This window comes from Micromys minutus (genome assembly GCF_963924665.1).
Source record: "Micromys minutus genome assembly, chromosome: 4".
Lineage (NCBI taxonomy): Eukaryota > Metazoa > Chordata > Mammalia > Rodentia > Muridae > Micromys > Micromys minutus.
The window spans coordinates 29,934,666-29,947,121 of record NC_137973.1 but is presented as its reverse complement, the minus strand read 5'-3'; the positions used below and the strand labels follow the sequence as shown (position 1 = coordinate 29,947,121).

General features: G+C 42.9%; 1 protein-coding gene across 3 annotated transcripts in view; it reads right to left on the bottom strand.

Moving 5' to 3' along the window:
* POGZ (pogo transposable element derived with ZNF domain) overlaps positions 1 to 11,972 on the bottom strand; it is a 41,828-nt gene extending 29,856 nt beyond the window's left edge. For all 3 annotated transcript variants that reach the window (XR_013975023.1, XM_080916188.1, XM_080916189.1), the window contains exon 1: positions 11,862 to 11,972. The gene's annotated coding sequence lies outside the window, so the exon portion shown is untranslated. The remainder of the gene's footprint in view (positions 1 to 11,861) is intronic.
* Between the last annotated feature and the right edge of the window lie 484 nt (positions 11,973 to 12,456).

Genomic DNA, 12,456 nt, shown 5'->3' with positions numbered 1-12,456 from the left:
TAAGAACCCCATTTGTCATACTTTAGTATTTCCTGTCTAGGAATTCTGCAAACTGTTCCCAGGACCTTGGAGTCTACTTTTAAATTTGAAACACTGCCTACGTTAACCACCTCTTTCAGAAACAAAGCTTTAAGCTCTGAACTACCATGTGCAGCTGCTGTTGTGCCCTCCAATATGAGCTGAGAGGGGATCAGTTTTTTTGTCTTGAGATGGAACTGTTAACTATAATTGAGAATTCTGATTTCTTTGAAAACCCAGTAATGATATGTGACTATGTCTTGCTTTACTCCCAGGTGTGGGATATGGGGCTGCTTCAGACTCCACAGCAGCTCACTATGATTTTGTCTCGTGCTCTGGCAGTGGAGCAATTCTGCCAACTGAAGATAGTTCATATTTGAAATTCTGGGGACTTTTGAGAGGGTATAAAATGCCAGAACCCAGAGAGGCTGCTGTAGTTGTCAAGTGGTCATGAGCAAAGAGGTGGGAAGAAGAAACTGGATAGTCTGCCGGTGAAGACTGGACTTGCCCCCAAGAAACTCAATACCCCCCACACCCCTGCTTCCCTCTAACCTGCTTTCTCAACTACCTAGTGTTGGGGAGTTGGAGGGGATTGGGGTGGAAAAGGGTGGTAAAAAAGAGCCCAATAAAGTATCCAAGCATCCGATACCATTATCTTCAGTGCTCACACAAAGCCTTCATTGCAAAGGTTATAGGTGTCCTCAGAGTCTTAGTCTTGGAACAGCAAAAAAAAAAAACAGAACAGCTAACCAAACTATTATGTATATATCAACAAATAAAGTTGACAGGTGGACTTTGGGCAATGCCCAATAGATGGCACTGTCTCCTTTGAAAATGTAAAACATCTCACAAAATCTCAATGAGTCAGGGACAACCAGGAGCCAGTTTGGAAACCTGTTTTAACTGTTAAAGCACTTAACTTGACTTTCAGGGGCCTCTAATCATCCATTTTAAGTGTGCATGTCTTTTCAAACCAAAACCGCAAAGGCAAAGCAAAGAGCAAAATACCTAAAGTATTACTTAAATTCTCTCATTCTGCTTAACATATATAGATATTAGACAATGTATCCAGAAACTGAATTCCAGAAATTGAAAAACTACAGGGTTGCAAGATCACTCAATGAGTGAAGACACCTTGAATCAAGCCTGAAAACCTATCTTCCATCTTCAGCATTCATGTGGTGGAAGAAGAGAACAAACTCCCACAGGTTGTCCTCTGACTTCCACAGGCATGCTCTGACATGGATCCAATTTAAAGGGAGGAAGGGATTCAAATAAACATTATGCCGTGTTCTGTGCTATGTAACTTTACACTATACAACCTTCTTCCAGTCAAGAACACAGAAAAATGACAAGTACAACCTGGGTAGATGCCTCTGCAGATGTTTAAAGAACACCATTTCAGTAGCAACTAACTAAAAACTGCCTCTCCAAACACAGACCAAACAAGACATGGCTTTCTTTTGAGTAAGCAGACCTATCTCAAAACAAATTGTGATCTTCATACTATGTCTGTGAATACTTGACCAGTATATCCCAAAAGGCTGATCTTTTACATCAAGTACTTAATAATCTTCCTTCCCTTCCCCATCCCTTCCTCTAGTAAGATAAGATCTTGCTTGTTGCTCATGACTGACCTCAAATTTTCAGTACTCCTGCCTCAACCTCCAAACCCTAGGATTACAGGCTGTACCACTAGACCAAGCTAGAATTCCCTCTTCTTAAGACATTGTAAATAACCAAAATCAATGAGTTTTGGTTTTGTGAAATAATAAATTTAAATGACATAATGCAAATGTAACTTTTATTCTATAAACTGTCATTCCAAGGCTCACTGCCTCAGCCTGCTAATTTAGGCCTAGTCCTGGAAGCTTCTAGCCTGCATACAATCTTATCTAGGCCTAGAATGTTTTCAGACCCTGAGACTTACTGCTGAATAAGCTCACCCTTTCTTGTTCTTTCTGAACTCTAGCTGGCTAGCTCAAAGCTGTTTTGGTTTAAACTCCTTTCCAAGTTGACCTAATCTGGCTTCTTTCTGTTTTGGCCTCTTGACTGAATTGTCCTACTTGGCCTCATACTAACTGGCAGTATGCTCTAATCTTCTGGCTCCTTCTCATTCTCTGTCTAGCTTGTTCTCTCTGCATCTCATCTCTCTATAACTGTCCTGATAATAAAACTACCTCTCTCCCTTTCTCCTCTGCCCCTCAAGTCTCTTCCTTTTCCTCTCTTTTAACTGTTGAATCATATCTTCAGCCTCCTTTTCCTCTCTTCTCTCATCAGAGTTGGGCATATTCTATTCTGTCAAATCTTTCCCTGAAACATCACTTTGTCTGCTACTCAATAATTAGACATCAAACATGGTGCTTGCTTCCTTCTACAAACCAACTTTACCTTCATGTCTGTGATTAAAGGGTCTGACTATATTTCAGCCAGAGGCATTAAAGATTTTGCTAGGGCTGAGCCACAACTTAGAAATAGGTGTTTTCTGTAAATAACACAATCTTGGGATTTACAGTGTGATCAAATATCCTGCAACATGATTTTTCCAGCTGATTAAATTGTTTCTCTCAGGAAAAAGGCTTACTCAAAAACTGAAAAATTGGAATGAAAAATGTTTAAAAGCAACTTTCCCCCTCACTTATTCAAAATGTAAAGAAAATTCAAGTTATCAGGAAAGTTTCTTTTTTTAATGTAGAAGAAATACGAAACTGATCAGTAAGGCTGTTCAACCCAGTAATTGCTGACTGAGAGCATATTTTATATTTATCCCAAAATATATCTGAGAGACAGTGAAGCCAAGATTTTCAAATCAGTACTTGATTCTGACCTAAACTGGTATCTCAGAATGTGACCAATTCCTTTCACTTAGCATGCAAATCTTAGGATAAAGAGAGGCTATGGAAGGTATCAACATAAACAACATTCCTGTTGAGGCCTAACAGCCTTCTTACAGCACTCCAGTTTATCTTCAGGGCTGGGGTGAGAACTAACTAGGTTAGAGTCAGCATTTGGAGAAGAAAACAGAATCCCTTGGGCCCCTGGGGCAAGTAAGTAAGCCTACCTTCTCAGGTGAGGAGCCTCATTGCCCCTATCCCCCCCCCCAAAAAAAACCAAAAACAAACAAAAAAAAAAAAAACCCAAGGTGAATTGGGCTGGTAAGATGGTCAGTGTTTGGGAGTGCAGAATGCTCTCACAGAGCACTCAAATTCAGTTTTCAGGACCCATGTCAGGTGGCTCATAACTAACTGTAACTCCAAGAGATCCAGTGCCTCTGACTTCTGTGGGCACCTGTGCTCACGTGCACATACTTATAAACCGTTAAATCCTTCTTTTCTTTAAAGGCAAAGGGGTAGCAACTCCAGAAAGACAGTTAAAGTTGTGCTTCACACACATGCATGCACATATGCAAACAAGACATATAACCACATCAAAAAAAGCTTCAGCAATATGATAAAATGCTATCTTTAATAAAGATACACACACACAAAAAATAAGCATTCCTTTCAATAATCCATGTTATACTTCTCTGTTTGGGGGGGCTTTTTGTTTTTTCAGACAGGGCCTCATTATGCAGTCCTGGCTGATATTCTAGAACTCACTGTATTAGACCAACCATGCTCGCCTTGAACTCTCAGAGCTCCACCTGACTATACACCAGGAGTGCTGGGATTAAAGTTGTGTACCACTATACAAGGCATATTGTTTATTTAAAAAGAAAGTGTTATCAAATGTGCAGCATTGAAAATGTACAAATATTACCAGGCAGTAATGGCACACACTTTTAATCGAAGCACTTGGGAAGCAGAGTCAGCAGTCAGGCAGACAGATCAAGTTCCAGGACAGCCTGAGCTACACAGACACCCTACTTCAAAACAAACAAACAAAATCGTCTATCATTCCACTGACATTTAAAACCTTTCTACACCAACCTTTTGTGGGTAGGGGAACATCATGATTACAACAGGGTCTCAGTTGGTCAGGCTGCCCTGTAGCCAATCTGTTACTCATGGAGTCCTTGAACATGTGATCCTCCTGCATCAGCCTTAGTAAGTGAAAGGGACAGTTTGGGCCATGAGGAACAGCTTTTTTTTTTTTCCTTTTAAAATGGATTGTTTTATTAGCTTTCTCTAAGTCAGCTGTAAGCTTGTTATTGCTCAGTAAGCTATCATGACACCACAAATCAGACATTCAATGTTCTGACCTATGCAGCTCTTCCTACAATATGCAATGTCTTATTTTGGTCAATGAGAATGTCTGCCGTTGACTACCACGTCCTTCAGAGAGAACACAGCCATGTATTATACAAAACCTTGCTGTCTGACAAGGTATTCTAGGCTCATCTCATATAACCAGCCATTTCTCCAAGGAACACAATTGGCGAGGGACAAAATTCAAGACCATAACCTAGACGCTAGCAGCCTCTCTGCCATTCTGAAAATACTACCCTACTACTATTAGTTAGCTATCCTCAATTTTGCTGTCATTACAAAGAAAAATTTTATGTCCACAATATGTACTCTAAAATCTTAATCTCCTGAAGAATCTTATTTGAAATGCCCCCTTCTGATGAGTAACTACATGTCAGTAATTACTGTTCTCATGCTTTGTTTAATGTGTATGTTATGTATACATGTATCTGTGTTTCTATTTCTGGTATCATCCTTAGGAGTGTCATCTACCTCCTTCCAGACAAGGTTTCTCATTGGCCTGCAGATAACAAAGAGGCTACATTGGCTGGCTGTGGGCCTCAGGTGTAAATGTCACTTTTAGTTCTTCAGATGAAGGGATGAGATGAAAGGTGTACCCAGACTACGTGAATACATGGTTTAGGCTGAGCCCAGAGCGTCTTCTCTGTTCTACCTTTCCCTAGGCCTGGACCCGGAAACGTCTAGCTTCTTCTATACAATCTAATCTTCCTGGATGACTGACTCAATCCTGCTTCTCTTGGCTTCTGACTAAATTGTTCTGCCTGGTCTCACTAACTTTGGCAGTATGTTCTAATTTACTGGCTTTCTCATTCTCTGGTTCGTTATGTCTTCACCTGTGTCTAGCTTGTTTTTTATGTAACCTGTCTTTGTAAAACTGTCCCAATAAAACTGCCACACACACACACCCCTCTCCTGTGCTGTTCTTGTGAGTTGGATATATTTCATCTCTAACTCAGTCTGTCATATCTTTCTCTGACAGGTCACTTTGCCCCTCAATTCCAAGTCACTTTCAATCATGACTGCTTCCTTCTACAAACTAACCTTACCTTCACTGTTAAGAGATTTAGGTGTGTACTAAGGGTGTGTTTCTATGTTTCTATTATAGCTAGATCATACTGTAGTTCAGAGCATGTGTGCCTTCTGACCTGATCACATGATCTCTCTCTCTCTCTCTCTCTCTCTCTCTCTCTCTCTCTCTCTCTCTCTCTAGCAGCTGCCTCCCTCCCCCGAAGCTTCTGGGGATCTACTTCCCCACCTTCCTTTCATTCCTATAGCACCACCGTGTATGTATTCCCTTTTCTTCCTCAATAAGCTACCTAAGCCATTTTCCCTACTGGTATAATTTATACATACTCAGGAAATTTTAAGGACAATATAATGAGACCAACGCTACCCCACATATATTCCCTCTTAATACAAGTAATTTTAAGGCCATTAAAAGTAATTATTTTGAAAATATTTTGCTTTTTGTTCATTTTTTTTCTTTTAAAAAAATCTTTTTAGGGTTAGAGATGGCTCAGCAGTTAAAGAACACTGACTGCTCTTAATCTCAAAGATTCTGAGTTCAATTCCAAGCACATAGTGGCTCACAAACATCTGTAATGGAATCAGATACCTCCTGATCTGTCTGAAAACAGCTATAGTGTACTCACATTAAATAAATAAATAAATAAATAAATAAATAAATAAATAAATCTTTTTTAAAAATCGGGCTGAAAAGATAGCTCAGTGGTTAAGAGCACTAACTGCTCTTCCAGAGGTCCTGAGTTCAATTCCCAGCAACCACATGGTGGCTCACAACCACCTGTAATGGGATCTGGTGCCTTCTTCTGGTTTGTTCTGAAGGCAGCAATAGTGTTTTCATATACATAAAATAAATTCTTAAAAAAATAAATAAAATTTTTTAAAACTTAGGTAAGTGAGATGGATCAGTAGGCAAAGACATTTGCCACCAAACCTGCCAATGCTGACTGATCCCCAGGATTTACGTGGTAGAGAGGCACCACCAAAAGTCCTCAAAGGTATCACATGTGCACTGTGACACAAGTGTACACACACACTAAATAAATCAATAAATAACAAATAAAATTTTCTTTTTAAATTGTATGTGTATGAGTGTTTTGCCTAGTTACCCATGGAGGCCAGTAGAGGGCGTCAGATCTGGAACAAGAATTCCAGATGGCTGGGAGCCATAATAAGGGTGCTAAAAACCAAACTGATCCTTGGGAAGAGCAGACAGTGCTCTAAACTGCTAAGTCATCTCCAGCCCAGGTTTGTTTTCTTTTTCCTTTTTTAACCTTTACTTATGTGTGAGCACTTGGAAGCATGTGGTGTACATGCTGAAGTTAGAGAACAGCTTTTTTTAACCATCAGGAGATTGACAGATCACCACAAAGATATCAAATAAAACACTGAGCCAGTAAAGATGTCTGCCACCAACTCTACAGGACCCACATGGTGGAAGATAAGGACTGACTTCAAGTTGTCCTCACCTCCACATATACTGCACACACAAAAGAAAATGTAATAAAAGGTTTTAAAACTATTCATAACAAAAACAGCTAGAGAGAGAGTTCAGCATTAAGAGCAAACACAAGTCTTGTGGAAGACCCGAGTCCAGTTTCCAGCCTCCCTATCCCCAATCAGGAAGTTTACAACTTAAACTTCAACTCCAAAGCAATCTCCACAGACACCTGCATTCGTACCCCACCCTATCTACACACACATACACACACACACACACACACACACACTTACTTCAAAATCCTAAGAAATAAACGCTTAAAAAAAGACGTATACTCCCTGGCTTTGTATTTTCTTCTTCCCTCCTTACCTTCCTCCATTCCTCCCCTACTATGAGGAAATGAGATAAATCTAGGGGTGGACATTCTGCAGGAAAATAAGCAAAAATGCAGACTATGGGACCTTCTATAAAACCTTTGAAAATAACAGTGTTACAAATATACAACAGTGGTGGAGACAATTCCACATTAGAAGAAACTAAAACTATAGAAGCAAATGAACACACAACCCTTTGCTGAGTTCATCAAAGGGTCACAAAAGCATTTGGAACCATGATAGCAAAGGCCTCTAATCCTAAGTACCTTGAGGGTGAATTACACATTCAAAGCCACACAGTTAAGACAAACCCAGGCTACACAAGACTGTTCTCCACAACCCTCAAAACCCAAAAAACGGGGCCAGTAAGCTCAGCAGGTAAGTGCTCTAGCTGATCCCCGGGTGTGAAGTATAGTTCCAGCTCACAGCCACCTCCAGGTCCAACCTCAGGCCTTAGTGACACCCAAACATGTGACACACCCACAGGCACAAGTAAAATATATGCTTTTAAAAAGACATCTGGGGAACAAGTGGACTGTTTTACTAGATGAAACACTGGAAGACATTCAGGACTTTTTATTTTATTATATAATACTTTATTATATAATGGTATGTGTTCGCTTCAACAGCACATATATTATATAATGGTATAATTGTATTATAGGATAAAGTACTTAACTCTCAGCAAATACATAAATAATAATTGGAATTAGTAAGTGGAAATGTCAGGAATGCAACTTTAATACGGCTCAGCAGATATTTTGGCCTTTTAATGGCATCTGTCAACTTTTAATACTCCGCACAGGCTAAAATACTGAAAACCATTGTTGTCTAGGTCCAGGGTAGGTTTCCATCCATTCTTTAACCTTTTCTATATGCATGGACTTGTCTTTAAAGACTGAAGTAGGGCTGGTAGTAGTAATGCACACAGCCTTTTTGACCCCAGTACTCCAGAGGCACAGGCAGGTAGATCTCAGAGTTTAAACAAATCAAGTTCCAGGCCAGCCATGACTACATAGACCTTGTCTCAAAAAGGAATATTTTTTGAGACAAGGGGGGTTGGGGGAGGAAGGAATAACAATTTTGGTTGAAATTTTTAAGTTTTCCTAGAGGCAATTATCATGAGGATATATATACACATTTCTCAGACACTAAAAAATAAGAAATGGGGATGCAGTGGGGTATTTAAGAAATGAATCCTAGATAGATTTTCTAGGTACCCAAAAACATACTATGTGATACACTGTCTTCCATTAATCCATTATTAACATCTTGGCAAGTCATGGTTTTGTAGTCCACAGAATAGTTATACTGGTAACATTTCTATGCACTGAACAGGCTTTATTTAGCAATGTAGTTATTCCACAGGTCTTATCTCTGGCATTCATCTTTCCATCCATGACAGAGCATTCACCTAGCATGTGCTTGGTGTTCATTTCATTGCTTAGCACTACGAATGCTTTTGCTCACTGATATACCTTGTATTTTGGTACTGCATCTGTATTTTGGTATTTACTTCTGCATTAAAAAAACAAAACAAAAACAAACCTGCTTTGATTTTATGAGCGCAGATGCACGTGCTTTGTATGTGTGCAGGGACCAGAAGAAGGTGCCAGGGTCCTCCTCTGTCACTCCCTCCCCCAGACCCCCAGACACTTCGGTCTCCACTGCCAGTAAAGCTGGGTTACAAGTATGAAGGGGTTGTCCAGCTTGTTAAGGGAGCTAAGCCAGGATCTGAACTGTGGTCTCCTCAAGATTTCAGGTACCATGGAATCTCCCCCTTTCCCACCCGTACTCCCTTTTGAGGCTCTCACCAGGACAACCCTGAACTCAAAAGTCAATCTTGCCTCAGTGTCCCTTTCATAGGGATTACCAACATGCACTATCACACCCAACTACATCGGTTAAAGAGTCACCATTATTAACTATGGCTATTTTTCTTTAAGTCTGTCAAATCCTGGGAAGATGTTAAAACTCAGACTGTTAAGTTTCTCACAATTCTAATTTATATCACTGACACCAATGCCAACTGTTCTCCGCCTATTGACAAGGCACACTCTACTCATTTCCAGGAAGGAACACTGAAGTGTCAGATCTAGTCTGTCAGTCTTGCAGGTAAAAATGCATTTCCATGAAACATTCAGCAACTCAATCCCACAAAGCCTCCTCATGACAACAGTCCCATCCAAACAGCAGTGGTGTCATCTCCATACAAGTGTTGTGAGTTAAAGGGTGATCAACCATTTTCTGCTTAAATTTGAGGCCCCTTCCACAAGAGGAAATTTATATCTAGTACTTTAAACTTCGGCAAAAACTTGTAGCTGAGAGAGTCACAGATCCTAGTGGGGAAGCTACAGCTGTTATTTTGTTAAGTGGGCATTCCACGCCCATCGAATGCCGTGTGAACATGTATGTTTATGCCCACAGTGCTACTGTCAGCTTTGGTTGGAGAAGCATCTTTCTGCAGCACGTGTCATCATGTATCTCATTATGCAGAGACTCCTCGATGCCCAAAGTGCCAAGACTACGATGCTGTACAAGAAAGCTAACGTCTACGTGGAACATCTCTATGGCCACTCCAAGGTTCAGAGAGCATCACAGAGAGAAGCAAAAGAATGCTAGGTGCTGAAGAACAGCTAAGAGTGTTGTAGAACACTGACATGCACTCTAGAACTAACAGTAACTGGGACTGCCTGCATAACCTGGTCAAGACTATGCCAGCATGCTAGCTTGAAGGGACATATAGTCATCTAATGTTGCTAGGGTGAGAAGAGATGGTTTCTTTGTGGTAAGTTGCCATGTTCCTGTAAGCAACACTAATTAAACTCATTAGGTCACCCACACCCACGTAAAAGATATGAAAGTAGGAGGGAACTTGGGAGAGGGGACTAGCAGGAGAAGGTGACAAGAGGGTAATGTGCTGTGAATTTGATGAAAATACATTACATACACATACAAAAAAGTCATAAAGAAACAATTAAAATGCATGAAAAACTTTAAAAATATCTCCATAGATAATATAAATTCATGCCTTTATTTTTTATTAGATTCTTAAAAACTAAAGATATACTCCAAAGCTGAAACTTAATATTAATAGTTTTATGCTAGGCTGCCATAGCTCTGTCAAGAGAAAACAGGAGCCACTGCCTTGCTTTAACCCAACCTCACTTCTGCAGCATTACTGCAAAATTCATGGGAGAAACAGCTTTACTCATAATTCTTAAGGTCTCAAAACGCCCCTGAAAGGTTCTAAAGGGTACCCCAAGCTCAGCTAACCACAATGGGTAAACTGGTTTCCTAGATTATAACCCATTCAAGATGGGAGTTACAACTCTTAAGCCCACTGTTCCCCTCGAAGTCCACTCTATTTTTAACATACACTGGCAATATAGGAAAAGGGACAGAAATCAAGGGTTCAATTTAATTGCTTTAACATATTTTGATCACCTTCTCACAGAAGCAATAATCTTTAATGTACTGATTATCTTAATTGCCCAGTGTAGAGATGATACTCCACCCCATCCTTTTAGGCACAAATCCCTTAACTTCACGTTTAATAACCTCCAAAATAATTGAATGCACTCTAAAGTTAAGAATGACTAGGATAAATAAGTCATCCCAATCTACTTCCAGAACAAGGAAGGGGTACCACTGCCTTGTCACTGTTCTAGCAGCAGCAGCTGGCTCCTCCTCCCTTTTCCCTTCATCTGGGGAAACTGCTTTTTAAAACCTCATTTTGTGGCGTTTTGTGCTACAAAGAGAGGTAAGTGAACAGGTGTGGAGGAAACGGCTATCCTCTGCACTGTTGTTAGATACAATTCAATCTCTTCCCAGAGAACGAAAAGGCCAAAAAGACTCTCAGCTCTTTTACTAAAGGTTTAAAATAAGTGAGAACGTGCATGGTCATTGACAGTTAGAAAGAATTCCACAACCCAGGAGAGGAAACCAGGACCACGGGCAGAAACGAGGGAAAGCAGGTGGCTTGATGACATTACTCCTTTTCAGAAGGTGTTTAAAATCTAAAGAAAATAGTCCTTGGGCTAAACATGGCGCCTACAGCGGCAGGACATAATCACCAGAAAAAAGATTCTGCCCCATTCCATTTTGTAAATCACAGCGCCATCCTTGCATAAATTTGGGGGCCGAGGGAGGTGACTTCCTCAACTAGCTGCAGAGGCTTGGGATGTCCTCGCAGACGGAGCGGGATTACATAACTCAGGGGACTGGCAGAGCAGTCACTCGCGTCCCTCCTCCCGCTCCTAACCAGCGTTCACGCCTCCGCGCGTGGGGGTGGCGGGAACCCCGGGCTCCGCCGCTCCGCAGCTGCGGCCCCGCGTGCCCGCGCCTCCGCACCCCCTATCCCCGGTGACCGCCGCCCGCGCCCGCGCCGCCCACTCCTCCGGGACGCTCGCGCCCGGCGTGCCTGTGGACGCCGGCAGTGCGCGGCCGTGGGGCGCGAACGCGCGCGGCACCGCCAGGGGGGCGGGGGCGGCGGAGCATCCCATCCATTCCCCGGGTCTGAGCCACCGTTGGCCGGGGCACGCGACTCCGTGGCCGGGGCGCGCGCACACGCGCGCACACGCACGTGCGCGCGCCGCGCCCCACTGCCGCCGCTGCCGTGGGGCCGCGCCGCCACTCGGGGGGCCGCGGGGGCGCGCTCGGCCCCTCCCCCCAACCCGCGCGCGCGCCCCATCCCCCTCTCATTGTCTCGCTTCGGAACGCCTCGGCCCAGCGAAAAGATAACGGAACCCCCGGGAGAAGGGGGTGGGGAGCGCCGGGGCTCGTTCGCTCACTCACCTCCCGTGGTCGTCGCCGCCGGTAGTCTGACCCGAGGAAGGTGCCGTCGCCTTAAAGGGACCTTGCACCCGGCGCCGGGAGTAGGGGGTGGGAACAGGGGAGGGGACGGGGTTTCGGGGGGAGACGGAGAAGAGGGAACCGTTGAAAGCTCCTCTCCCCGAGGGTGAAAGAAAGCCTCCCTCGGGTTCGAGTGATTGGGGTGGATTTTTTTCCCCGAGGGGGGCGGGGGGGCCCCGAGGGAGGGGGTGGGGGGGCCAAGGAATGTGGCTCCGTGTACGGGAGCTGGCGCGGGGGAGAGAAACGCCGACTCCCCCCACCGACCCTCTCGCCCCGCGGAGGGATACCTCTCGTCACTTCCGCCCTCCCTTTCTCGCGCTCTTTCAATTGGCTGGCTAGTATCCTACGTCATCGCTCATCCTAACCCTTGTCCGGCCTTCTTTTTCTAGTCAAGTTTGACTGGGCCTGCAAATAAATAAATAAAGAAAAAGCTTTCATGGAGAAAAGAATAATTAGCTTCACAAACAGTATCCAAATTTTGCTGAGAAAAATGGCACTCCCAAAGAAAATATCTTACAATTTACTTTCTTAGACTTTC